Here is a 24,360-nt window from a genome sequence, read left to right as displayed (position 1 = left end):
GGCTTGGGACTTTCTTCAGCAGTGGCACTCATGGAAATTCTAGTGTTGTTGCTAGAAGTAAGCTTTCTGCTTCAGAAATTGAAGTGATGCTTAAAACTCCTAAGGTCAGGCCAGGGGATCACAACAGCCTGTGCATCTCTGTCCCAGGGCTAGTGGGACAGAGACACTAGGGACAGTTATCTACAAGATGTTGCCTTAAGGTGGGATCAAAACTAAGGTCCTGAATGTTTTTCTTTCCTCAGCTGAGCACATGCAGAGCAGGCAGGGATTGCAGGGGAAGTGTGAGGTGAGAAAGATGTTGTCAAACTCCTGTGAGAGGTTAACCTGGTTCTGGAATGTCGCACAAGCCCCCACCAGCAACACTGGTGGTGTGGCAGAGCTGAAGGCTGAGCAGGTAAAAGACAGGTGTGCCATTTGTGCCAGACCCTAGACAAACATGAACAACCTCCAGCACAGCCAGTTCCACCATGCTCCGAAACAGAAAACAGCTTCTGAAAAACCTTGGAATGCTAGGACGTGTGAGAAGAAATAGTGGATAAAAAGTGCTGAACAGAGGACTATAAGCATCTCCAAAGACATGTCCCCCAGCCCCTCCAGACAGGCTACCCATCCCTTTCCTTCCCAGCCCTATTTTCCACTAATGCAGGATAATTCCTAATTGCTTTTGCTATGGAAGTAATGACATGTCAGGGTGTTTTCCCTTTTTTTTTTTTTTTTCCTGGCAGGGACAGCAATCAGGACCCTTCTGCATTTAGACATGAAGGAAGGGAAGGAAAACAGTTTTGTTTTTCAAGAAGACAGGGTCTCTTCCTCCGTTGCTCAACGGCCCGTTTGCACAAGGCTTTCTGGCCCCGTAGTAGCCTGTTTCCCTGGAGAGTACAGTCAACATGGGGAGGCAAGGCAGCGTTGGAAGGTAGCCTGAGGATAACAGGCGTTATAAAGAGGAATTTTTTTCCCTGCTGTTTTTGTTTGTTTTACCACAGAGGCTCAGAGGAGCTGGCCAAGAGCCTCACACAGCAGGTGCTGCCTGGGAATGCAAGGGGAGCAAAATTCCTACTAAATGGAAGCATTATTTGACACCACTGCCTTTCGCAATCTCTTTCTTTTGTTTCAGACAAACTCCAGGGCCTCCTGGGCTTTGCGGTCAAAGCTGAGTTGGACTCTTCTGCAGGGGAGGAAAGGGAAGTAGTAAGGGTGTCCCCAAACATGCCAAACACTTGGGTGACAGAGACCGAGCCTTCTGGAAACAATACTGCTGGGTTCCCACAGAAGTAGCAAGAGGGCCAAGAAAAAAAGAAAAATCACCTTTGGCTCCCTCACAGCAGTGTTATACCTTTCTTCTTTTATCCTTTTCCTTTCTTTTTTTTCCTTTTTTTTTTTTTTTTTTTTATGAAGGAGAGGCTGAGCCTGCACACCCATACCAAAATGCTTTTGACATTTGGAGATCTACAGGAGTGGGTTGCTACTCTGTCCAGCTTGGCTATTGTCTACCATTGCTGTTGCAAGACTGGAAGAGAGAGTAAGTGTGGTGAAAGGAAAGCAGGATAACTCCTTCCTTTGCTAGAGGCTTCCCCCGTGGCTCAGTCCTTCAGCTCCTCTAATTTTCTTCTGGACTTCAGCTCCTTCCCAGTAAAACTGGCAGAAGTTTTGACCCACTTGGGGGTCATATATCAGCAGCATGGGATGTGTAGCTATTTCATAAATGATGGGTCAGTGTTAAAATACAGAAAGAAGGAAGTCAGAATCTTCCAGAAATGACAGGCTTTGCCACAGACTTTACATCCTTCTATTTTTTTACAGGCAGCCAGACTACCTCTGTCCAAATGCTCTCCTCCTACTAGCAAAAATGTTTTCTCAGAGACAGACTCCTTTTTCACAGCCTTTTGGATACTCTCCATTTCCAGAATGACCCCACAGAAGTGATAGCTCATTTCCAGAAGCCTTCAAAAGGTGCAGTAGCTGGCCATGCCTGTGTGTTCAGGTCCATCTGTCTCATGGTTGTCCTCGAGCAAAGGGACAGTGTTCTGGTTTGCTCCACACCTTGCATGCTGGCATTGCGCTCACTGATGGAGCCCTGGGGTGCTGCTCCAAGGCTGGTGCTGTTAATATTAATAATTTTCTCCCCCTTCCACACCCTGTGGTTCCTGGAAGGCCAACAACCCGAGCCTGGATGCTTTTAAATAGCGCTGTGTGAGACACAGCCACATTCCTTAGCTGTAAGTCTTTAGAATCACCCACCAGCTCTCCAAAACAAGTTCAGAGCATGACTTGCATCTCACACAGATGATATGGCTCTCCAGGCCCAGAGGTAAAACCTACAATATTAGTACCACAGTGGATAGGTGGTACCCACACTCCTGCCATTAACATCACTGGCATTTCTCCCTGCCAGCATCCAGCTATTGCATTCCTCAGCCCAAACAGCAGCTTTCTTGAATTTCATGTACTGCAAGAGATGGAGAAATCCATGTGAGACAAGTATCTGATTCTTCCCAGCTCTTCCACTGCTATTTATTGAGTACATTAAAATTAATGAAAACCAAAGACATTTGAATGGAGGGCAGAAAGTCATAAAGTTCAGAAAATGAAAATTTAAATGAGCCTTTTTTCAGAAGGCCATTTGTGTATCATTAAAATTTCTGCCCACTCGGAAAGGGGAAGGATAATACTAAGCAAAACCTAAAAGCTTCTGGTGTAAATTTGCAATGGTGAGAAAAGTATGTCCTTGACAAATAGCCAGAAGGACAAACTACTGCCATGATCAAGCTCTTCAGGAACAGGAATTCCAGTGAATGGTATAGCTACTGAAAAATAGAAAGGATGTAGAATAAGTCTGCACAAATAGTTTCAAAGATGGAAAATATGTCTTGATGGTGTGAGACACAGATCTATCTCCATCTCCATGTCAAAAGGGGATGGGGAGAGAGTAATAATGTACAACACATCTGTGCAGAGAGATGGGTGAGGTGTTCAGAAGTCCTTTGGCAAGGCTGGTCAGAGCCCTTGTTTCAGCAAGAAATGTCGGTCTGGTTTTTACATCAGCAAGTACAATTTCTGTTCATTTTTCTAAATGAAAGTATTCTGAAAAAATTTTTTTAAACATCCCAAGTGAATTTTCTCTGTATTAGTTAAGGACAAATGATAATGCAGACAACAGCACAAAAAGTTTTTAAATAGCTAAAACTACAGTAAGGTTGACTCACAAATACTTCTGATATATCAGCTTTTTGTCCAGATGCCAGGATTAAAAAAAACCCAACTCCAAAGTTTGAAGAATGTAGCGTGCCAGGCAATGCCGCTCAGTTATGAAGCGGAGAAAAAACTCATGGCTACATGTGAAGCCAAACAAAAGCGGATTAGGAATGAGGCACATTTTTAAATTAATGTGAGCTTCGAAATCAAGTAATTTGATGAGTCTCCAGCTTCTGATGTGTTCATATTCCCGTATATTGGTATGTCCGGAGCTGGATGTTTTTCTGGAAGATGCAGCAAAGCTACTGGGCTCGGTACTGGGCTAATTGACTGCAACTGAATGGCTTTGAAATATAGGAAGTCATACCAGATGTTCTCATAGCTCCTTCTGGCCTTAAATCCTGTGAATCTATGAATGAGTTTCTGAATCTGCGAAATCCAAGGTCCTGAGAATACAAACATATGAGTAGAGTTATACTTCTGGCCTCCACATCAGAAGAAAGATATTGAATGTGCATTGTTGCGATAAATCAAAGAAGCAGCTAAATCAGAGCTGTAATAAAAGTCAACTGCAGATCTTTGTGCAGAAATTGGTCATATGTCATGTGAGGACAAGGTTTGGAGATGAGATTTCTCAACATCTGAAATGACTTCTTCTGGGAGCAGCTCCTTCCAAGCACTGTGGTGGAGATCCTCCTCCGGACTTGGTCTTCTGTGCCACACAGGAGCTTGTTTGACAAGTGACGATCAATGAGGCACTGAACGCTGCTGACCACAGTGTAATTGAGACGAGCATCCCTGCCATGAAAACCAGCAGTGAGACATTCAAGTCAAGAGAAAGGGGTTTTGTTTTGCTGGGCTTCCTTAAGGGGAAGCATGTCAAAACTGAGGAAACTGAAATCCACAGTCAGCAAGAAATCTTACTCAGCTGTGGTCTAAGCACAGTCACACCAACCATGTATCCACCCACTCCCCTGCTCTGAAAAAGGAAGAAAAGCAGCAACAACAACAAAAAAATCCCAGAAGAATTAGGATACTTCTGTGTCATTTAATAACACATTTAAGTAATCTGATTCATTCTGGGAGGAAATCCTCTGTATGCCCCATAACTGGATTCAGATGACATGAGTGTGAGCCTCACCACTGAAACTCCTTCTTGCCAGGCTCTGGGCATCTCAAGTTTCCTTCCCTCACCATCTCTCTTGGCTATGCCTCTGGCTCTGGCTGGAGAAGGCATCAGAGTGGGTAGGACCCACCTGGGACATGCCTCATCAGCACAATATGGGGTGATCCCTAAGACACATGGTTGGCCACTGTGATGTGCATCTCCCTCCTTCATGCATGGAGGGTGCTGGAGCCTTGCACCATGGGCCCATTGCTTTGAAGAAAACCTTCGAGAAAGAGGCACTTGGTTTGCATGAAATGCTCAGAAAAAGAGCATGTGCTGCCAAAATTCTCCAGTGAAGCGCCCTTATTATATAATACCAAGCTACATGTGTCGTGCAAAGTGCTGTCTGTCATTTGCAGAGGGCCCGTTGATACTTTAACGTCACCACCAATGTCACGCAACACTGGGTGAAGCAACGAGCACGGCGATGTCACCAGGAAATACATAATGCCAATGACAGTGGAACTAATGTAGAGGCGATTATCCTTACATTATTCAACACTTCCAATTGCTCTCTGTTTTAAGTGGCTATATGATGTAATAATATATAAATACTGTAATGAAGGGTTTATTTATAGCCATCCTTAGTGTTACTGGTGAAAGTATTAATGCATTTTTCCCACGCTATGTTCATTGACCGCAGCTGAGCAACCCATTTTTAAGGGACTATGTCAAAAGAGTGTTTAAGCCATTCCTCAATCACAGGAACAGGTGAACAGCTAATGCAGCAAGGGAAGTAATCAGCTTTAACTGTGGGAATGAAAAAAAAAAACAAAAACAAAGCAAAGAAGTGTAGGTGAAGGGAGGACATACCTCAGAAGGAAGAAGAGGGTTAAAGTGTCTCTAAAGCTGGCAACTACTTTCCAGCCTGGGGGCCAATGGACTCCATGGAGCAAAAGACACTTGCACCTAGCTCTCATTTAAGATGTGAGAACTGATGGAGGGAGTAGGGGGAGTGATCAGACCTTGGACCAAAAGCAGCTTCAAGTCTAAATAGGGAGTGATGCCATTCACACTGCCAGAGTTGCTCTCGATTTCAAACAGTGTTGGCCTTAACTGAGCTTGCATTCCTGTATAATCCTCTGCATCCTTCAACTTTCCAAGCCACCCTGGAGCCACCAGTAGTTTCCAGATGTTTTTTCCTCCTCCCTGAAGATGGTATGGAGAGAAAAACAGCAGGTCTTGAATGGTTGAAGGTGCAGGGATTCAGAAGGACTATGTGGCTCTTGCAGAGACACACAACCCTCCCATTCCTACGCTCCATCTGCAAAGAGACTTCCCTTTCACTGTAAACACAGTAAAAATGGGAAAAAGCGGAAAGAAAAATTTTTCGTTGTGGGAGAAATGTGTGATTTCATCATTGCGAGTGTGGGTTTCTTGGGGTGTGTAGGAGAATCCACAATTACCTGGAGAGACAAAGTGGTGGAGCTGGGCCTTCTGGCTCTCTGGCCTGCCTTCCTCCTGTGCTGCACCAGGTCCTGACCCACTCCTGAGCCCCTCCTGTTACTGCAGCTTCATTGCTGACCTAGGAGGAGATGCTTTTCAGAAATCCACCTGCTACCTGCATTTCCTCTTTAGGGAGGAGCTTTCCCTGTCTTTGACTTGGTTCATCATTCCTTGCAGGGTGTACTATGTATTTCCTTTAATGGCTCTTTTAGTGGTAAAAACAGGGCCAGACTAGTAGAAAAAATGTCAAAATTTCTCCCCCCAAATTAGGACTTCCCCATTCATCTTTCTTAAAATTTGCCATTCCCAGAGCATGAAAATCCTGTGTATCCATGTGGGCTTTAAGTGCGAAGCAGAGCAAGAAATGGGGCAAGAAATGGAGTGACAGCAGGAGGGGATGTATCTTCCTCCACTGCATCGGCGTGCTGCCAGCAAGTGCAAGAATCTGCCTTTTTTTCCCTGTTTCACAACAGATCTGCACTGTAAACAGTATTCATCACACAGGGAGTTCCACTTAGAAATGGGTGAATGCTAGAAAAATACTATTTACAAGTCCTCCCTCAAATAAAAACCATGAGTTTATTTTGGCACCGACAGTGATTCTCCTGGTGATTGCTTCTGGCAAGCACTCAGGCAGGTACAACAACACTTGCTGAAATATTCAGAGGAGGGGGACATGTTGCAGATACTTGTGTAAATGTGAGCTGTTGGGCAAACACTTGTGCAAATCTGTGTAGCGAGGGGTTTGCATAACTGGTTTTGATTGCTGCTTGTGGGTTCCAGCCTCCTCGAATCAAAGCAGAGAAGCTCTGCCACATGGAGGAGGTAAACAGGGACACACGCAGAAACTCACGAAGAAGAGCACAAATGAAAATTAGCAAAAAAAAGGCAACAACAAATAGTCGAACTGCAGTCAGGCTGCATAGTTTACAAGCAGCCCAAAGATTGAGAAATGGCCAAAGAAACCATTCACGTAATAACAGCGTCTCAAACACATCTGTAAAGTTCCTGTAGCATTGGCAAACAGCGGCCTAAGTTCAACAGGATTTACTTGGAGCAGTTCATGAGATTAAAATCAGGCAAGCATGCAAATATCTTACTGGAACAGGGCCAGGAGACGGGACTCCAGTTGCATGGGTAATTGAGTTTGGCAAGCAGTCGCCCAGCTATATTTCCTCTGGGATCGACATGTGGGGTGGATCGATTGATACTGGAAGAATGAAGGATGGGGACTGCAGAAAAAGGAAGAGCTGACTGGGTGAGCTTGCCAAGGTGGGCAGATGGGCTACTGTTCAATAGGTGGCACCTACGAGCAGGGATCCAAGGCTGGTGTCACCTTGAATTGCCCCCCAGCTCCCAAACTCTTCTTCTGATGCAGACGGAGATTTAACCATATGCTGGCTGTAACTGGTGTGTCCACATGTGAAAGCAATTGCAAGGCTGGAAGGGCTTGGGTTCTGTTTTGTTTGCATTGTTCATTATCTACAAATGCAATTACCAAGGGATAAATTAAATTAGCTTGTATCATTATTTTGAACATCTTTTCTAGTTTGCTTTACTTCAAATTTTCTGAGAGGCCAGTGTTTGCAGTTAAAAGTACAACTTGGCAGAAGTACAATCAGGAGTGAGCCACACATACCACAAACAAAACCATTAAGACCATTTAGAAAATTTTTGCAAAAGACAATCAAATGTTACGGGACTAATTTCCCACTTGGTCACCATGATTTTATGTCAACATTAACACCATTGACTTCAGCTGAGCCCTACAGGCACAAAGCTTGTGTGATGGGGTGGGAAACTCTCCCAGTTTAGGACTATGTATATCGTATTATTTAAAAGACAAAGAGACAAATCCCAGGAGTGTGTAAGTATGCTGAAGTCTCTGAATGTAGACTTTTCCCACTGAAATCAAAAGCAGAGCATCTGTGTACTGGAGGAGTGGAATCAGGTGTCCTCTACCTGCCACTGGCAAGGCACGGCCATCGACAATACACTTTTTGGGGCTGGATGTAGAGGGTAGGACAGGATGGATGCTCTGGAAAATAGAGAGATGACTAAAGAGAAAGATGTGTCTTACTCCCTGAGAACCTCCTCCCCCAGCCCCAAATACCTTCTTATTTCTCATTACTTCATACACTAGGATCTCTTTTTAATGCTCCTCAAATCAGTAAGATAATTCTTCTTTTTCTGTATGTGTATGAATATAAAGATACATAAATCCAAAGAAAGACCGAAGGTGTTTTTTTACCTGGCTGATCGTTATTTTGGATTTTTTTTCATTTTTAGGTCTTTTGGAAGAGCAATGGCCACTAGGATGAGCAAAACAGTTTGGGAGAAGAAAAGGTTTGTAAATATTTCAGGATAATTACTAACAGTTAGTCCCAGAATCAACAAAAAAAAAAAATATAAAAAAGAAGAAAAAAAAAGCAAAGAAAAAGAGAGAAGAGCTTTCGCCTGTTACTGATTTCCTTTTTGGTTGCAGGGGCCATTGTTTGTTTTAATGACAGGAAAAGAGAGCTGTCAGAAGATATTTGCATAGTGCAAATAGGGTCACAAATCAGAGGGGCTGTGGAGATCATGTAGCAGTGAGCCGGCACCCATCGATGTGCAGCTACGAGGATGAGGTTGTTTTCTGTAGTAATGGGGAAAAGCTGATAGTTTTTCCACATGCAGTTGAGGGCTGAAGCAAATTTGGGGGAGAAAGTCCGCTGGGCTCTCATGAAGGCGTTGCTGTTTGTTTATTTTCCTAGCTGTGTGCTTAAGATGCATTCTTTGAAAATTTAGTTGATGGGTCTGTTTGTATAGACTGCGCTGCTGGTGAGTTAGACCAGGGGTTTGTGTTCATTTGGGAAAAGAGAAAGAATCCTGGCCATCAGAAATGTTTACTATATCAGGAAATGAATTCACTACTTGAGGGTTCCAATGGATATAAAACAAAAATTAAAACAAGAGCCTTGTATAAACCCACTTTGTATTGTCTCCTCCATAAACAGCCCCATACGTGACAAAGCTCGGAGTGAGTGAGAGAGGTAGTTTTATTGGGGCATGTGGAAGCGAGTTAATTGCTGTTGTTTTTTGATTTTTTTTTTGCACATGTTGGTGAGTTTGAAGTGAAATCTGGTTGTCTTTTCTTTCTCCCATTCCAGGGAGAGCTGAGCCTTTGCTGAGAAATAACACTAGGCAAAATGACTTCAAGCTGTCACCATTACACAACCTAAACTTTATTTCTTCATTAATGCATTACAGAGCAAAAAAACAATGAGAGCATTCCTCTGGAATGTGTGTTTACTGAGCACAAAATGATATGTTTACTGAAATAGCAGTTGCTGCCGGGTTACCCAGTGGGAGAGAGCTTTCTCTTACCACACCGGTCCGAGATCCCGGTGTCACTCTGCTCCGCAGCCTTCGACGCTGGTGATTTCCCCCTTGCCAAGAGGGTCCTGTGGGAACAAGCAGTGGTGGTGCTGGCCAGAGCTGAGGCTCAGCATCATCCAGTGGCACCTTTCCGGTGGCTCCAGCAAGCCCTGGAGGAAAGGAGAAAAAGGAGGGGGATTTCAAGGCATCCCTTTCTGGAAGAGCATGAGTCAGAGGAGAAGGGGCTAAACCCAGGATTTCAGGGAGGGTGTCAGCACTTCTCTTGGTGTGGGAGCAGGAGAAATGCTTGGGGCAGAGGACAGGTGCCAGTGCTGTGTGGATGAAGACTCCTTCTCCAAAGTGTGGGCAGAAGTGGTGGCTGGGGACTGGCAAAGCAGCTCCTGGGTACAGCAGCCCTGGGAGGATGTGCTGCAGGAGGAATGGTGGGAGGGCAGGCAATGTCCTTTGTGGTCACAGTGAGGAAAACATCATTCCTGATGGCCAGGATGAGATGGGCATGTTGGAAATGCCCCAAACAAAAACAGCCAGGGAAGGGAAGAAAGGGAGTCAGACAAATGCAAATAAAATCAGTGATGGAGCTTTCTTCTTTATCCCAAGAGTCAAAGCAAACCCTGTGTGTATTAGTACATGTGTACATATGCAGGTGCACACACACACCCCCCCTCCTATGCACCCAGTCTCTTAAATTCAAAGGTAGTTTGTTCTTTTCTCTTTATTCCACTAGGATTCAGACAGCAAAAAAACAATAATTAAGGAGCTTTTGCTCAGTACAACTGCCAAGCAGACATCAGGTTGGCTGCAGCAGTGTTTGGTGTGGATATGGCTCTCCAGTGATTCATAACCAGCCCAATCGGAACAGGGTTCATCAGTGCCCCAACCAACAAAAACACAACTGCAGTGTTTTCAGTTCTTTCCCTTCTCCTTTAAAGAGAAACACACACACACACATGCAGAGGGAAAACAGAACTAGAGAGTGCTCTCTAACCTGGTATGGCATGTTACACTAATTAAGGGATGCTGTTACTCATGCATCATTCATGACCCTGCCAAAACTGGGAACAAACAGTCCCTACAATCTTGATAGAATTGTCTGAGCTGAACTTTACAGAGTTTTCCAATCTGAAAAAGCCCAAATAGGAAACATCCTTCCCCACTGCTAATTCCTGCAACTGGCAGCATACTGGCCAGTGTCCTTACCCAGATCTGCTTCTTTATTGATATTTGTGTCCAGCAGTGACTGCAGGGCAGGTGAAGGGGTCTGCAAATGTCATGTGCTGTCATCTTTCCACTGAGTTGCAGCAGAGACCTTAGAGGCTCCATGTTGAGTCAGCTTCCCCCATGGTGGCAAAGTCCCTGGAAACTAGGAGAAGGTTGAACCCGGACATCGCCGCTGCCCTGGAGGTAAAAGCATCTCCTTGCTGAGATGGCCTTTGTTCTGGTTACCGTGGTGTTCATGCTTTTTGGTGTTGTTTGGCACCACAAGGACAGGAGGCACTGCTGCCAGGAGAGCCAGAGGCATCGTACCTGCCCCCAACCCTTCTTGGAGAGGTGTGAAGGAGAACTGGAGAAATCATAGAATTGGAGAAATCATATGGTTGGGAAAGACCTTTAAGATCATCAAATCCAACTATCAAGTCCTTCAAGGTGTCTCCAGCCGTGGCTGAGAGGGGCCAGGAGAGTGTGCTATTTGTATACATGCCTTGAATGCATCTCAGCACTACACTGAGAAGGATTGACAGGAGCTGCAGAAAGGCTGAGTAAAATTTTCCGAAATACCTAAGTGATGTGGAAGCCTCCTGTCCTATTTTTAAAATGTGACTGAAGCACGTGAGACTCAGAGCCTTAAAGGTACCTCTGCAGATAGCTCCTGTGGAGCTGAGCACCTAAAAGAGCACCTCCATCCCACTGCCCTAGTGATCCATCCTGCCCAGTCTGAGGTCCTCTCCCCTCTCAGTCACATCATTCAGACCCTCACACCCAACAGGAGGTCACCTCTTCTCCAAGTCCTGCAGGGACCTGCACAGACCTCTCTGTCTATCCCACAGCAGAGATCTCCTCTCTTTCTTTCCACTAGTCCCACCAGAGATGCTTTGTACTTGGGTTTTGCTTCCAGCCACGCTGCCCTGGTTTTTGTTTTTCTCTCCTTCTTTCCTTTGCTTTTCCAGAAGCCCCTGCCGGGTGGTAATTCCTCTCCAGCCCAGCCAACTTCCAGCTGGGACCCGACCCTCCCAGCTGCTGTGTGCAGGCACATTGCTCACAGCAGAACACCAAGATAGGCAGCAAGGTGACTTTAGCTGTGTCTTTTCCTGCTGGCCAGTGGGGTCTCTGAGCTCCAGCCTGGATGGCTTGGCCCAAAATATCTCAGGCTGCTTCCTCAGCAATGAAATGTCTCCTATTTATTGCTGCTGATTATTGCTAATGACAAAGGCAGGTGGCTGGGGACAGCAAAAGGAGAATGGCAAGGCTCAGAGAGATGGGAGAAGATAAAAAGGTCAAAAAGCAGTTATTTTAGCAGCCGGCTTTGTGCAATTTTGGAAGCAGAGGACTGTTTGCATTAGATGTAGAAAGCACAGGTTTTAGCTGCAACAGCACACTCTTCCCACTCCATGTTTTTGCAAAACTTTCTGCCTATTTGTAGCACCTCCTGCTGTATTGCTCACACCAGGCCTCCTTGCTCAAGAAATATACTGGAGCCATACGTCGGAGCCGTATGTCTCATCGGCATAGTGAGACTTGAGCAGAATCTATTGCCAGAGGCAGAAATACTCTCATGGATGCAGCCAGTAGAATAGGTGGAAATTTTCCAAATTTCTTTTTGCAGAGGGAATATTTATCCCCATGAAAAATGTGGAGGGACTGAAGGGAAGGCTTAATAATGACTTTTATGACATGTCCTTTCCCATTTCTAACTTCTTTTAATTGTCTTTTCTATCTTACAATGCCCTTGTGGAGCCCCTACTCTCTCACTGATGTCAAGGCAGGAACAGTGAGGAAAGAAATATTGTCACCCAAGCTGCGGTGCTGAAAGCTCCTTCTTGTCAGCACTGATACAAATAACCATATAGATACCAGGACGTGCTCCTAAAGTTTCTGCCATTGCGCAAGGGCCCTTCTGGCCTCTCAGCTGCTGCTGCAGTGCAGTGCTCCTGACTTTCCCATGTCTCTCCCAAGAAAATCCTTTCCCTATGGACCAGGAGATGGCATGGAGGCTTTACAATGGTGCTGCCATCAGTGAGGATGGAGTGAGAGGTAGGTAGGAGACGATGAGAGTTTGCAGAACACCAGCAAAAGCAGGCTGGGTGCTGGGAACTTGGACACTTCAGCTGGCACTCAGCGGGAGTGCCCTCCAAGCACAATCTCTACAGTGTGAATTCACTTAACCTTTAAATGACAGAATGTCTGTTTTGCTTTACCTTGAAGCTGCATGATGCTGGGAGACCCACTGATGATTTGAACTGGTTTCTCTGCACCTAGTCACCTGCTGAACCCTGGGGACCACCGCACACCCTTCAGGAACCATCAGTTACATCCCTTCTGGTGTGACGCAGCACTGGCCCCCACACCAGGGAGCTGCAGCCATGTGGAAGCCACGACTGCTCAGATGAAGGCCTCTGATAAATATCCACCCTCCCACTTCCCTGCTGCATGGACCAGATAGCTGCAAGCCAAGGCCATTACTCAGCGTATCATCAGGTGTGTAGCTGTGTCCTGAGCACTCCAAATTGGCAGGGAGATGACTATTGGAAGGAAGCTGAAGCCAAAGGGGCTGTGGAATCTGGCCAAATCTGCTGTCGATTTTAAAGCTGATTCCGCTGTTCCTCCCGTGGAGCAAAACAACCATATTTTTCATTTTGCAAAGGACAAAGCTCAACAGGGCTTTACTTTTTTTTTTTTTTTTTTTTTTTTTTTTTTTTTTTTTTTGGCTTTTTTTTTTAGTTGTGCTTGCTAGGAATTTATTGAACGCTGTTACATTATTCTTCTTGCTGTCAGGAAACAGGCTGACTGCCCTCCCAAAGTTTGGCTACTGAGCAGCTAGGCTGCATGGGGCTTTTTGGCCACTAGTGAGACTACTGTCTTAGATGGTTGCCTATGAATGTCCTTCAAACACTTGGCATTGAAGAGCTTTGGTGTCAGCCTCTGGAAGTTCCCCTATCAGTGCAAGGTGAGTGGGTAGCACAGCTTTTGGGCCCAAAGAGAGCAAAAGCCTACTACCATAAAATCTGTAGCGCAGCATCTGGTTTGGTTTATGCTCTGTGTGCTGCATTTCAACCTCAGAGAATGGCCTTGAGCTGTCTGGGATGTGTGCTGCTTGGGCCAGGGCTGTTGGGGAAGGTGCCCCATTCCTCAGCATCTGCAGCTTGTCCCACAGGCCGAGAAATGCATAGTCCTTCGGCGGAAAATTTTTTAAGCTGAACCTTCCTTTCCTATTCCTTCAGTGGAAAGTATGGGAAGAAAAAGCCAGCAGTATTTTCTTGGGATGGGGATGAGCAGCAGAAACAGGTTACGAGAAGGGACAGTAGCACAAACAAGAGCAGCAAATTGCATTCTTCTTATACTCCCTCCTCCTAGTTGTCCATCATGGTTTTGCGCCTGATCCACCCACCTCCAAACACTACAAAAATTTGGTTCTTGGCCACCTGCCAGCCATCCTCTTTCTGTGCTGGAGCGGGTCTCATAGAGGGGAAAATTCCCCTGCCCTGGAGAAACCGGAACGAGAAGCAGTTTCCCTGGGTTTGTTCCATTATTCATTGTTATCCTCCCCTCGGGCCGCCCTGAACAATTTCCTTCCCCTCCCCTCCATGTACACCCTTCAAATGGTTTTAGAATATGGCACTGAAAAATAAAGTTTAAAAAAAAACGCCAAATACCCAAGGCATTGAAAACATTCAAATATATTGCTCAGCTCTTTCCTCCCTGCACCATTGTCTTAGGAGGGCTGGCACAGGACCAGACTTCTTTCTTATTACCAATCTTAACTATTCCACTGGGCATCGAAAAATAAAGCCCTATAAAAGTCACTAATTAAATAAGTTCTCCCATCTGACCTAATACAAGCAGCATGGGAGGTTGCATGAATTTTTTATTTTTTTAGACTTTTTTTTTTCTTTTCCCCTCCTTTTTGTAGAGCCCACTTTTCTGATGGGGATTAGTTGTTTTTCTGGTAGGGGAGAGGGATTTCAAGGTCACAGAATGAATAAATGATGATGATGCGTGGCCACAGGGAGAAGAAAGCACAGCGAGCACGCGACAAGGATGGCAGCAGCCGAGGTGCTTCCTGCCTTCCCGGTCCCTTCTAGCTGGGACAGGGCTGCAGTTGTCCCTCCCTGTGGCTGCTGAGTGTGTGCTTGGCCTCCGTGCTTTTGTTTGCCATGGTGGCTGCTTGTTTTTTTAATTATCATTATTATTTTCTTCTCTCATGACTCAAGAGTGGATGATTATCTCATCTGAGTGTCCCCCACCCCAAGGCTCTGTGGGGCTCCTTGGCTCCAGGCCTTGCGGGATGTGAGCTTTCCCCAAAGCAAGTGAAACAGAAAATTAACAGTGGTATTTCCTGTTATTCTTGGGAATTTTAGATGGATTCGTGAAGATAGATACTCGCCACAATCAGCCATGGAGGTTCCAGTGCTGTGTGCCCATGCTCGCTCTTTCTCTCTGCACTTCAGGCATAAGCCCACAAGTGGGATGAGTTGGGCAGCTCCAGCTCGCTGCCCACTGTCAGGGCTGCATGGGGCAGTGCTCTTTCCTTTTCTCCTGACTCACTTGCTAATGAGCTCTCCTCTTGTGAGAGCATCCTGAGGTTTTCTAATAACAGGAAGTGGCGCGCTGCCTGCCCCGGGGTCCAGCCGCATGCGGGAAGAGGTGTGGCTGCCTCCAGTTTCGAGGAACGCCAGTGTCATGACCTGCCTCAATCTCAGCGCGCTTTCCCCTTGCTATCCGCCTTGCTGTCTCCCAGCACTGTTACCCTTTGTTTCACTTACTACCTGAGTAACCCAAGGGAGTGCAACCAGGATCAGCCCTGCCGAAACAGACGTCCTGGGGGACAGGGTTGCAGCTGATGAAAAGTGGCAGGCAGGCATAAGGATGCAGAGTCCAGGGAGATGTACAAACGTACATTTCTGCTGTGGCTGCCCTGGTTCAGGTTGCCAAAGGTCCTGAAGTCTTCAGTGAAATGGGTGCTGAAGGGTTTGAAGATCATCAGAGGATTTCCCAAATCTCTATCCCTTTTTTAGTGCAGGATCTCTGGCAGTGTAGGGTCTTGTCCTTTAATGAAGCGATGGATGGGATCTGCCCAGCCAGACAAGCTCTTCATCTGGAGAGCCAGGCAACACAGATCCCTGGGGACGCCTCCCAACAGTCCTGATTTAGCTTATTCTAGGCCATGCAGAGAATTATTAGCTGCAGGAGTCTGCCTCTCTCCTCTCCTCGTTGAGACTACTTTTCCTATTTTAGCTTAGTGCTTTGCTTTGCCCCCACACAAGCTATTTATTCTATAGCTTTTACACTATAAAATCAAGGAAAAATAAACAGCAGCTGAGAGGGAGCTGTGGCTATCAGGGAGGGCAGGGGTGTGTGCACGGAGCTGGGAGATGGTGGTGGGAGCCTCCCCTAATGCTGCCTCATGGAGTATGATCCCTGAGCCAGGGCCATGGGGAAGCCATGCGGCATCTGCCCAGCTTTATTCCTGTGACTGTCATGCTCGTTTTGAGCCCAAGGTAGCAAAACAAACCAGACCCACCTCATGGAGCCAGCAGGCTCATTGCTTAACCCATGGAAAGACTTCACATGATTTTTCTGTGACCAGTCACTTCAAATCTTCCGTGAAATGCCCCCTGGACATTAAAGTTACGCGAATATTCCTGTGTACTCATTTATTAATGAGAGGCCTGTGGAAATGACAAACCCTAAACAAATGCAGGAGGCTGTTCATAGAACAATTATATTTGCTTTGCACCAGCTTGCGGCCTGGAAAAAAACATCCCTGAATTTGGATCATGTCAATCTAGTCATGAGACAAATATGTTGTGTGACTTGGCTTAAGTGCTGGGGCTCTCCACTGGCTTTCCGAGGGCTGGTGATCGCTTTTGGGACTCAGCAAGTTCCAATTCAGTTGACACTTCACACAAGTTGCATTATTTTTCTGTGCACCATCTGTAATCTCAAAAGGCTTCCTGCCTCATGGGTCTTGTGCTGAATATGTGGTGGAAAAGTATTGAAGATACCTGCCCAGGCCTCTTAGGAGATGGTTTCCAGAAACGAAAAGCAAATAAGCTGCAGACCTAATGCCAGGATAAGGACAGCACGGAGCAAGCTCATTGCCAAGCTTAGTAAGACATACTGCTAAAGGCATTAGGAGGATCTACTTGATGTCTTACCTGGCAACTCAAGAGGGAAACCCCTCAAATTTCCATGTTCTTCTCTATGAAGAACACGAGACACATGCACTGTCACCAGTTTGTTGCCTCAGGAAAGTTGATTGGGAGAGAGGGCAAGTCTTGAGTACAGAGAGAAGCAGTCCTCCATTAATAGCAATGATCACTGAATATTTAATATGATGCCCAGCATCATAGCACATCTCAAGTGGAAAGATCTGTGGACTTGGCCTTCTCTCAGGTGACTTTCTCTTGACAGCTGAGGACTCTTGTTGCCATCTTACATTGTGAAGTTCCCTAGCAATACCTGTGTTCCTGCAGGCTACCCAGAGGGGATGACTTTTATTTTTCCATGGGTTAAGGCTGACAGCAAGAATGGTTTAGAGGCTGTTTAGAGAAGTTTAGAGGCTGCTCTGGGAAAAGGAGGAGTCAAGTCACATTGCTTCTCTGGCCAAGAAAGGCCATGGATAAAAGATAATAATTTACTCTTCTGCAGGTGCTTGCTTTGGGAGGCACTGCCTGTCTCCCGCAAGTCCTTGTGCTTCACGGTCAGTGCAGTTCAAGCTGAAAGCTTTTTTGGTGGGAGAACCTAGTGCTGGGTGGGGTGGTAGGAATTAAGTGTTCTGCAGGGCAGAAGAGGGCTGCAGGGCTTTTGGTAAGTAAATAAACCATCTGTTATTGAGCAGTAAAGAAAATTATAATTGCCACAAAACTTTTTCTGCAGGAAAACGTTGTCAGCTCATGATGGACGGCCAGGTTTAAGGCGACAGGGAAATTAAGTGGATCATAAATATATTCTAGCTTACCCTCCAACAACAAACCTCCAGAAACAGCTTTTGGGTGGTTGGTGCTTAGGGACTTTAAAAGACAAAATAACTGAGATGTCTCCTACAGAAGGCATGCAAATGAATCAAACTGTATTACAGTTGTGTAAAGACCTCCACAGAGAGTACAGAATATGGGGTATTGTCTGGTATTCATGCATAGCTTAAATACATCAGTTCAACTGTGTATTTGCATCCAAGTAAATCTATAATCAAAAGCTTGGTAAAAAGGGCTTGTCTTTCTTTTTTTTTTCTTTTTTTTTTTTTTTCTTTTTTTTTTTTTTTTTTTGGTAATGCTTCAATGGAAATACCCCCATATTTCTAGCTTGTTAGGACACAGTCAAGAAGGGAATAACCCATTACACACTTCATTATTTTCCAGATAGCAGAGGAAATCTCCTAGGAGTATTTGAAATGTAAAGGGTTGTATAATATCTAAAATCAAATTACATGAATTTTGATAAAGTGTCAGTATTTGCAACTGGTAATGCTAATGCTGATTTTTGGGGAGCCACTACTCAATCTGCATCTCAGTAGTAAATGAGATGAGGATTGCCTTAAAAGCAGCTGCTCTTTTCATTTTCTAAATAATACTGCAAAATATGGTATAGATTGATACCTCCTTTTTACCTTTCCTTATTTGCAAATCAAAGCTTCAGAATTATCCCTGATATTTTGCAACATCAGCCTCTGAGATACAGAAATGTTGAAGCAAATCCCTACATGCAAGCAGCATTCGATGGGCTAAAATATTCTTTATGATAGTCTTAAAACCAGAATTACCCAGTGCAGTACATGCTGAAATTTACAGTGGTGCATTAAAGCTATGACAAACAACCTCTGACAAATAATTTGGTCATAACTCTTATTTCAGTACACATCATGGTGAAGCAGTGCACGTGGAAAAGGATGCTGTTGGACAGTGGTGGACACTAGTTTTCAGTGCCAGACTCCAGATTTCGCTTTCAACAAGCAAAATGATCTTTACCTACTTTATGATTTTTTTCTGGAAAAAAAAAAAAGAAATAAGTCCTGTTCATTTTTTTTTCAGAAACGCTCTATTTTATAGTATGTTTGAAACTTGAGAAGAGACTGGATTTGCTTTGTCTCCATAAGAACTACTTCATTCTGATAGATTTAGTGGAGAATGTGTCTGTGCTCCATGAATCTTCCCCTAAGAAATAGCTGAATGTATTGTTTCCAAACACTAATTCTCTCAACTTCTTAAAATCCCTTGGCACTTATTATATTCATTCCTCGCAAGCAGTAGTGAAAACAAATGTTCTTTGTGTAAACAGATTTTGACAGAATGTGGGAAACTTAAATAAATATGGTTATAATATGGTATAAAAATCAACTTCAAATTTGAAGCGAACTGAAAGTGCATGGGTAAAGAGCCTTGTCACTCATCTTCAAAAAATATCCAAACTCAAATATATCCTGAGATGCATTAAAACAGGTAAATATCAGCTCTGAGGCTCCCAACTGCGTCATATGTTTGAAGACACGAGAACTGTGTAAATATACAATGTTAAGTAAAACAGTTGCTCCAAAATGTCCTTTCACGTAGAACATGCTCTCGTATGTGTTATTCGGCTCCAAGAAAAATGAGCATCCTACCAGTGGTGTTTTCCTCAGCTGGCCAGAGGTGTGGGGCGTAGCTCTTCCTTTGGGGTGGGCAATGATGTCATAGGACTGATGGAAACTAAGGATATTTTGAAACATTTACATGGCTTGTTTAAGTTAGGAGGAAAAAAAAGAAAAAGGTACCTGCTCCAGAAAGCACACTGCCCACAAAGACTTTCTATGAGATTGGATACCCTGGGTGGTTTTCTGAGGCATGAGGCCAAAGGCCAAAAGAGCAAAGCCACCCAAAAAGTGTCATAATTAGCCTTTGGGGCAATGGCTGCGTGAAATGGAACTTATGAATAAAGACAAGGAAAACCCATTAAGTAATATTATTGACATGTGTCTGACATCGCCAATAGCCAATCAGCACTTGCCACTTGTGCTCTGGATTTCTGAAATCATTTCTTAATGGAATAAGGGGGTTTCAACTCATAATGTCTTTCTACAGATGCTAGAGGATGCAGCTTTTCCAGCTATTCTCATTCCCAGCCTGCATGCTGTTAATAAATGCAAAGTTTAGTTGAAGCAGAGTAGTAGTCCTCTGTCACATCAGTATTGCGAACAACTTTCAGCTTCATGCAGTAACATAAAATTGCCATATATCAGCATTTTCTAAGCACCTGTCCCTGACAGTGCCAAGCCACTCTGAGAATTACAGGGGGAAGAAATGAGAGAGACCATTTTCCATGTGAGATGTAGTGCTGCGGCGACAAATATACCTTTTGATTACATAGTGCAAACAGACTTCAGTGCCAATTTCAGAGGCAAAATGAAGGAAAATACGGTTCAGACGATGCTAGAAGCCTGAAAAATGTGTCTGGACCACATAAGAAAGGCATAAATGGAAGATTGGTGACTCCTGAGGTTTTCAAGCTTTAGGGTCCAAAAGGCTGCTTTACTTCCATGTTGAATAGCAAAGCACTTTTGAGAACTGAAATCAGAGCTAAAGGAGGATCAGCTGAGTAGTGCAGTTGTAGAACCAAAGCTGGATACTCATTTGCTGGGGTGATGTGGGGGAAATGAAGTGGGGGATAGTTCTGAAACCAGGCAATATTTCCCCTCCAAAAGCCCTTCTGCTCACCTGCATCATGACATGGACACAGATTCTGTTGGGCTGGATGTAGAGAACACATTTTTCTACAGGACAGCATATAAGCAAAGTACGCTCCCACTGCCTGGGCTCAGGGAGGAAATGGACTCCTCACTCTTTGTATGCACAGTGAGGTGTGAAGATGCTGATGGCTCTAGAGAGTTGATCCTTTTTTTTTTTGCAACACTGCAACTCTGCACCTTTAAAAGTACTTCTTTTCAGTGCTCAGAGCAAATCTGCATTTGCTCAATTTAAGGAAGTTGACCCTGCTTTTGAGAAGCAACATAGTATTACTAACTGCAAAATTCAGGTATTAATCACAGCTAAAAGTGAAACTTCAGAAAGTGCGTGACTGTTAATCTTTTGGAGGTGTTTTGGATGTGTGTCTGCTGGGTGAGTTGTACTTTACAACTTGAGTTGGGATGGCCAGTGAATCACAGATGCTATTTCTGAGACTTTCACTTGGCCTTCTTTATATGTGTGTTGTACCCATATTAGTACATATCCTGATGGCTTTACTGTGTCCTTTTGATCATTGAATCAGGCTGCATGATCTGATGATGTGTTATGCACCAGGAGCAGCTCAAGCACAACCTTTCTGTCTTGCCTACACAGTTGTGATTGGTGAGAAGGCTGCAGATGGAGTTGGATGAGATCTGGCATTCTTTGTGGGAGTTTCTGCTTTTCCCCGTGTGCCAAGTAAGACAAGCTAAGGTCTCCTTCATGTAGTCAGGAATGCAAGGCACCAAGGAAGGACACAGCCCTGCAGAGCAAAGAGGATGTGGGTGTGAGACCTTCCCATTTCCTCCACAGGGATGGCCGAGCAGACATGGACCCCAGATATTCATGCCAAGACCCTTCTCTACCTTGCAGGGGTTACACAGTGAAGGGGGGCAGCTGCTCGCCCATCAGTAGCCCAAAGCCATCCTTTCACAGGGTTTCATGGAAGGGAAGGATCCCTTGAGGGAGAAGGCTAGGGCTGCCTCGCAAGGTGAGGAAATCCAGCTCTCAGACCACCTCATGGTGGGAGGTGGACTTGTTTATCAAGAGTTTGCCTGGTGCCACCCCTTTTCATTTTGGACTGAGTCAACCCCCCAGACACCAATGAATGTGCTCTTGTAAACAAACACCATGGGTTGTTCAGTTTTTGTTGTTGTTGCTACTGCTGCTGTTAAATGTTTTTCTTCCTTTTCCAGATAAAACTGCTTTGCCTTCAGAAAACAGGGCAACATAACCTTTGCAGACACTTGAGCAACTTTTAAATATTCTCGGTTGGGATGGGAGCCTTTGCTTTCCAGGTGAAAGAGACATGACCACGGGCAGTAAATAGCTGTGGGGCAGTGGAGAGGACACACTGAAAGTGCATTAAAAATTTAAAGAGAGACTCAAAACTCTTCCTTGACCTCACCACCTTTGGTGGCATGTAGGAAGAGGTGCAACAGGGGTGTCTAGTGGAGTCCACAATGTCTTGTCTGTCTCTTTCATGTTTTCTCTCTATTTTCCTTTATTAAGTGATTTTTTTTATTATTATTATTCTGCTCTTCCCATGCTTGTGTAGCCCCGGTCACACTGATAGCCTCCCTTTCCCCATGGCTGAGCATTAGTGGTCACAGCACAGCATGTCCCACCAGCTGGTGTATGGCTGGCCCTGGAACTGATGGTTTCTGAGGGATGTAGTGTCCCTTTCGCTGTCACCAGAGTGGATAGGATGCCTCTGGCAGCAACACTAATACAAGTCTTTGGTTTACCCACTTTGTCCTTTCCTGTTCCCTCTGTCAGATCTGGTGGATCAGGAGAAGAAGTAAGCTGGATCTTGCTCAGATACCGGATGCTGCTCTGCTTGGGGAATAACTTAGCTCTTTTTCCCAAAATGCCTGTGCATGTCCTTGGCCACAGCAGTAAATTGGAAGTGGTGGGGCCATCTCAAAAATAAGAAGGGATTTTGCTTTTGCACATCAAAGTTTGGAGGTTGAGGGTTATGAAACTGCAGATGACTAAACTGATCTCATAGGATACTTCCTTAGGATGCTGCCTTCCTATGAGTGAACATGCTCCCAAGGGTTTGTTTCATTCATGCATTAAATTGAGTGACTTCACTGTTGTTAAGTGCAAAAATACAAATTTTTCTGTGCTTACTAGAATAGCTCAGCCACACGCTGGGAGTTTTGGTAAAGAAATTACACTTCATTTTAGGGTCAGCCAGGAAAGCTTCTTTGCCACCAGCTTTCCTCTTTTTCTTTTTCCAGTTTTTCCCCTTGAAGCCACTGAAGGCCAGGAACCCCAGTTCACACGATGCTTTTGGCATCAGTGGGCTCCTCCTTGCCATGCATCGAGCAACCCTGCAGCAGCATGGCAGCTCTGCATCCTGACACAAACAAGCATGAAGGTGTAGGGACATCAAGAAAAGCAAGCTGCATGTTCCTCCCCCTTGGCTCGCCTCTCCTAGTACTGCGAGACACAGAAGTTTAAAGTCAAGCTTTTGAGTTACCAGCAATTTCCACTTTGGTGCATTATTGACTTTGCTGCAGCGCTTTTATAAGCCTGTTTATAAGACAATAGACAATGGGAGAAGTTGCTGAGGCTCCCAGTGGACATATGTTGACAATAAAGTCCTGTGACAGAGGTCAAATGTGTGTTCCCAGAATAGCAGAGGGTAACTTGCTGCCTGAGGAGCGTCACACTGCAAACGAACCGATACAGAAGAGAAGTCTGATTGTTTGAGCCACTGAGTCAGCTTGGCCCAAGAAGACTAATTTTCCAGAAGATCTGATCTCTATACTTACTGCAAGGATGTGACAACATGTCTCTTCCATTGGTAATGCTTATGTGTATGCAAAGGTCCCTGTAGTCATAGATATAAAGCTGTTTGAAATTATTTGAAGTGTAAAGAGGCAACATCACCCTGAATGTCGTGTTCTTGACCAGGTGCCCCCGCTGGTGGAAAGCCTCTCTCCAAGTGAGACACGAGAGTGAATCAGAGAGCAGTTTCATGTGGGTGGGGTGGCTCTGCACGGTAATGGGGGAGTGAAGAAAATATAAAATGCTGTGTCCTATTTTTAAGAAGTTGTAACTTAGCTTTACTTTCCCTCGTATGAAGTCTCCTTGGGCGGGAAAGCATTTTTAACACATGGTTTGCAAAAATAAAAAAAAAAAACAAGTGACCTAGTGGAGATTTCATCTTTTCCTGGCCATTCCAGCTCTTTGCAGTTGCCAAAAAGAATTCAGAGCTTCTTTTTTTTCTGTGGCTGCAGATACACTGACTGGGCTTGAATAGCCAGAGGATGGTAGGATGGCTGACTGAATAGGTCAACCCATAGTCATTTGTGTCAAAGACTAATTGCTGCAGGCAGGCTGCTCAGGTTGGGTTTCATGTTTGGGAGCCTGTCACACCAAGCTCTCCCTGGTGCTACAGGAGCTGTGCTATCTGTAAGGTTGTCTGCAATGTGAGCATGTATGTGAGCACTGAGGGGGACAGGAAGGTCCGCACAGGCTCCAGAAGCATTTTGGCAAGCAGAAATTCTCTCTTTGAAAAAACCATGAGTGTCAGTCTACAGAAAATACATCCATCTACAAAGTGATCCAAAACTGGCTCTGGGACAGTCCATGTCTCCTCCATGTGCCATCTCCACAGCAGCAGGGAAGTGAAATTGCTAACATGCAATGACAACAATTGTCCTATGTTTAATGCCTATTTTTACTCTTCTTGCCTCAATTTTTCCTGGCACATAAATGGCTGAAAGCAAAGGCACCGCACCCTGGCATGGTGAGGGATATTACAGTGGGAACACATGCTAAGGTCACAATTAAATTCTGGGTCTCCCTTGATTGGCATCACAACAATTTTATGACAAACTTGGTCTTATGAACACCCAAGAGACAGGTGTTGGTTTCTTTTCATCCTAGAGCCCTTTAGTGAGCAGCAAGCAGTGGAGATTGGAAGCAGCTGCTCTGTAAAGGTCATGTTGGTGGGCTAAATACATTTTCTTTTGCAGAATATCGTGTTGCTAAAGCTACTGGAGTCACTTAAAGACTCTGAGACATGTAAACAATGACCACATGGCCAAGCTAGCAGAGGACACTGCATCCTGGCCAATCTGTTATGCTGTTGCACAGCTATGCTCCATTCAACTTGCAGACTGGCCCTCCAGTTCAAATGGGCATGGACTGGGGTGTGGAGAGTGACAGGGTTAACCGTACCTAGAGGCAAAACTGGATGAATAGAGTTTCCAACCAAACCAGTGACTTCAATATTTCCCAACCAAA

At 44.9% G+C, this 24,360-nt stretch overlaps 1 long non-coding RNA gene across 1 annotated transcript; it reads left to right on the top strand.

Annotated features, from left to right (window-relative positions):
* Positions 1–23,222, top strand: LOC138111354 (uncharacterized). Its single transcript, XR_011151347.1, has 4 exons — positions 1–1,519; positions 8,096–8,152; positions 12,605–12,877; positions 22,344–23,222. It is a non-coding gene; the product is annotated as an uncharacterized lncRNA (long non-coding RNA).
* Positions 23,223–24,360: the final 1,138 nt, after the last annotated feature.

This window comes from Aphelocoma coerulescens, chromosome 5 (genome assembly GCF_041296385.1).
Source record: "Aphelocoma coerulescens isolate FSJ_1873_10779 chromosome 5, UR_Acoe_1.0, whole genome shotgun sequence".
In the NCBI taxonomy this organism is placed as follows: domain Eukaryota; kingdom Metazoa; phylum Chordata; class Aves; order Passeriformes; family Corvidae; genus Aphelocoma; species Aphelocoma coerulescens.
The sequence above is the reverse complement of the archived record's forward strand: the minus strand, read 5'-3'. Positions and strand labels throughout refer to the sequence as shown.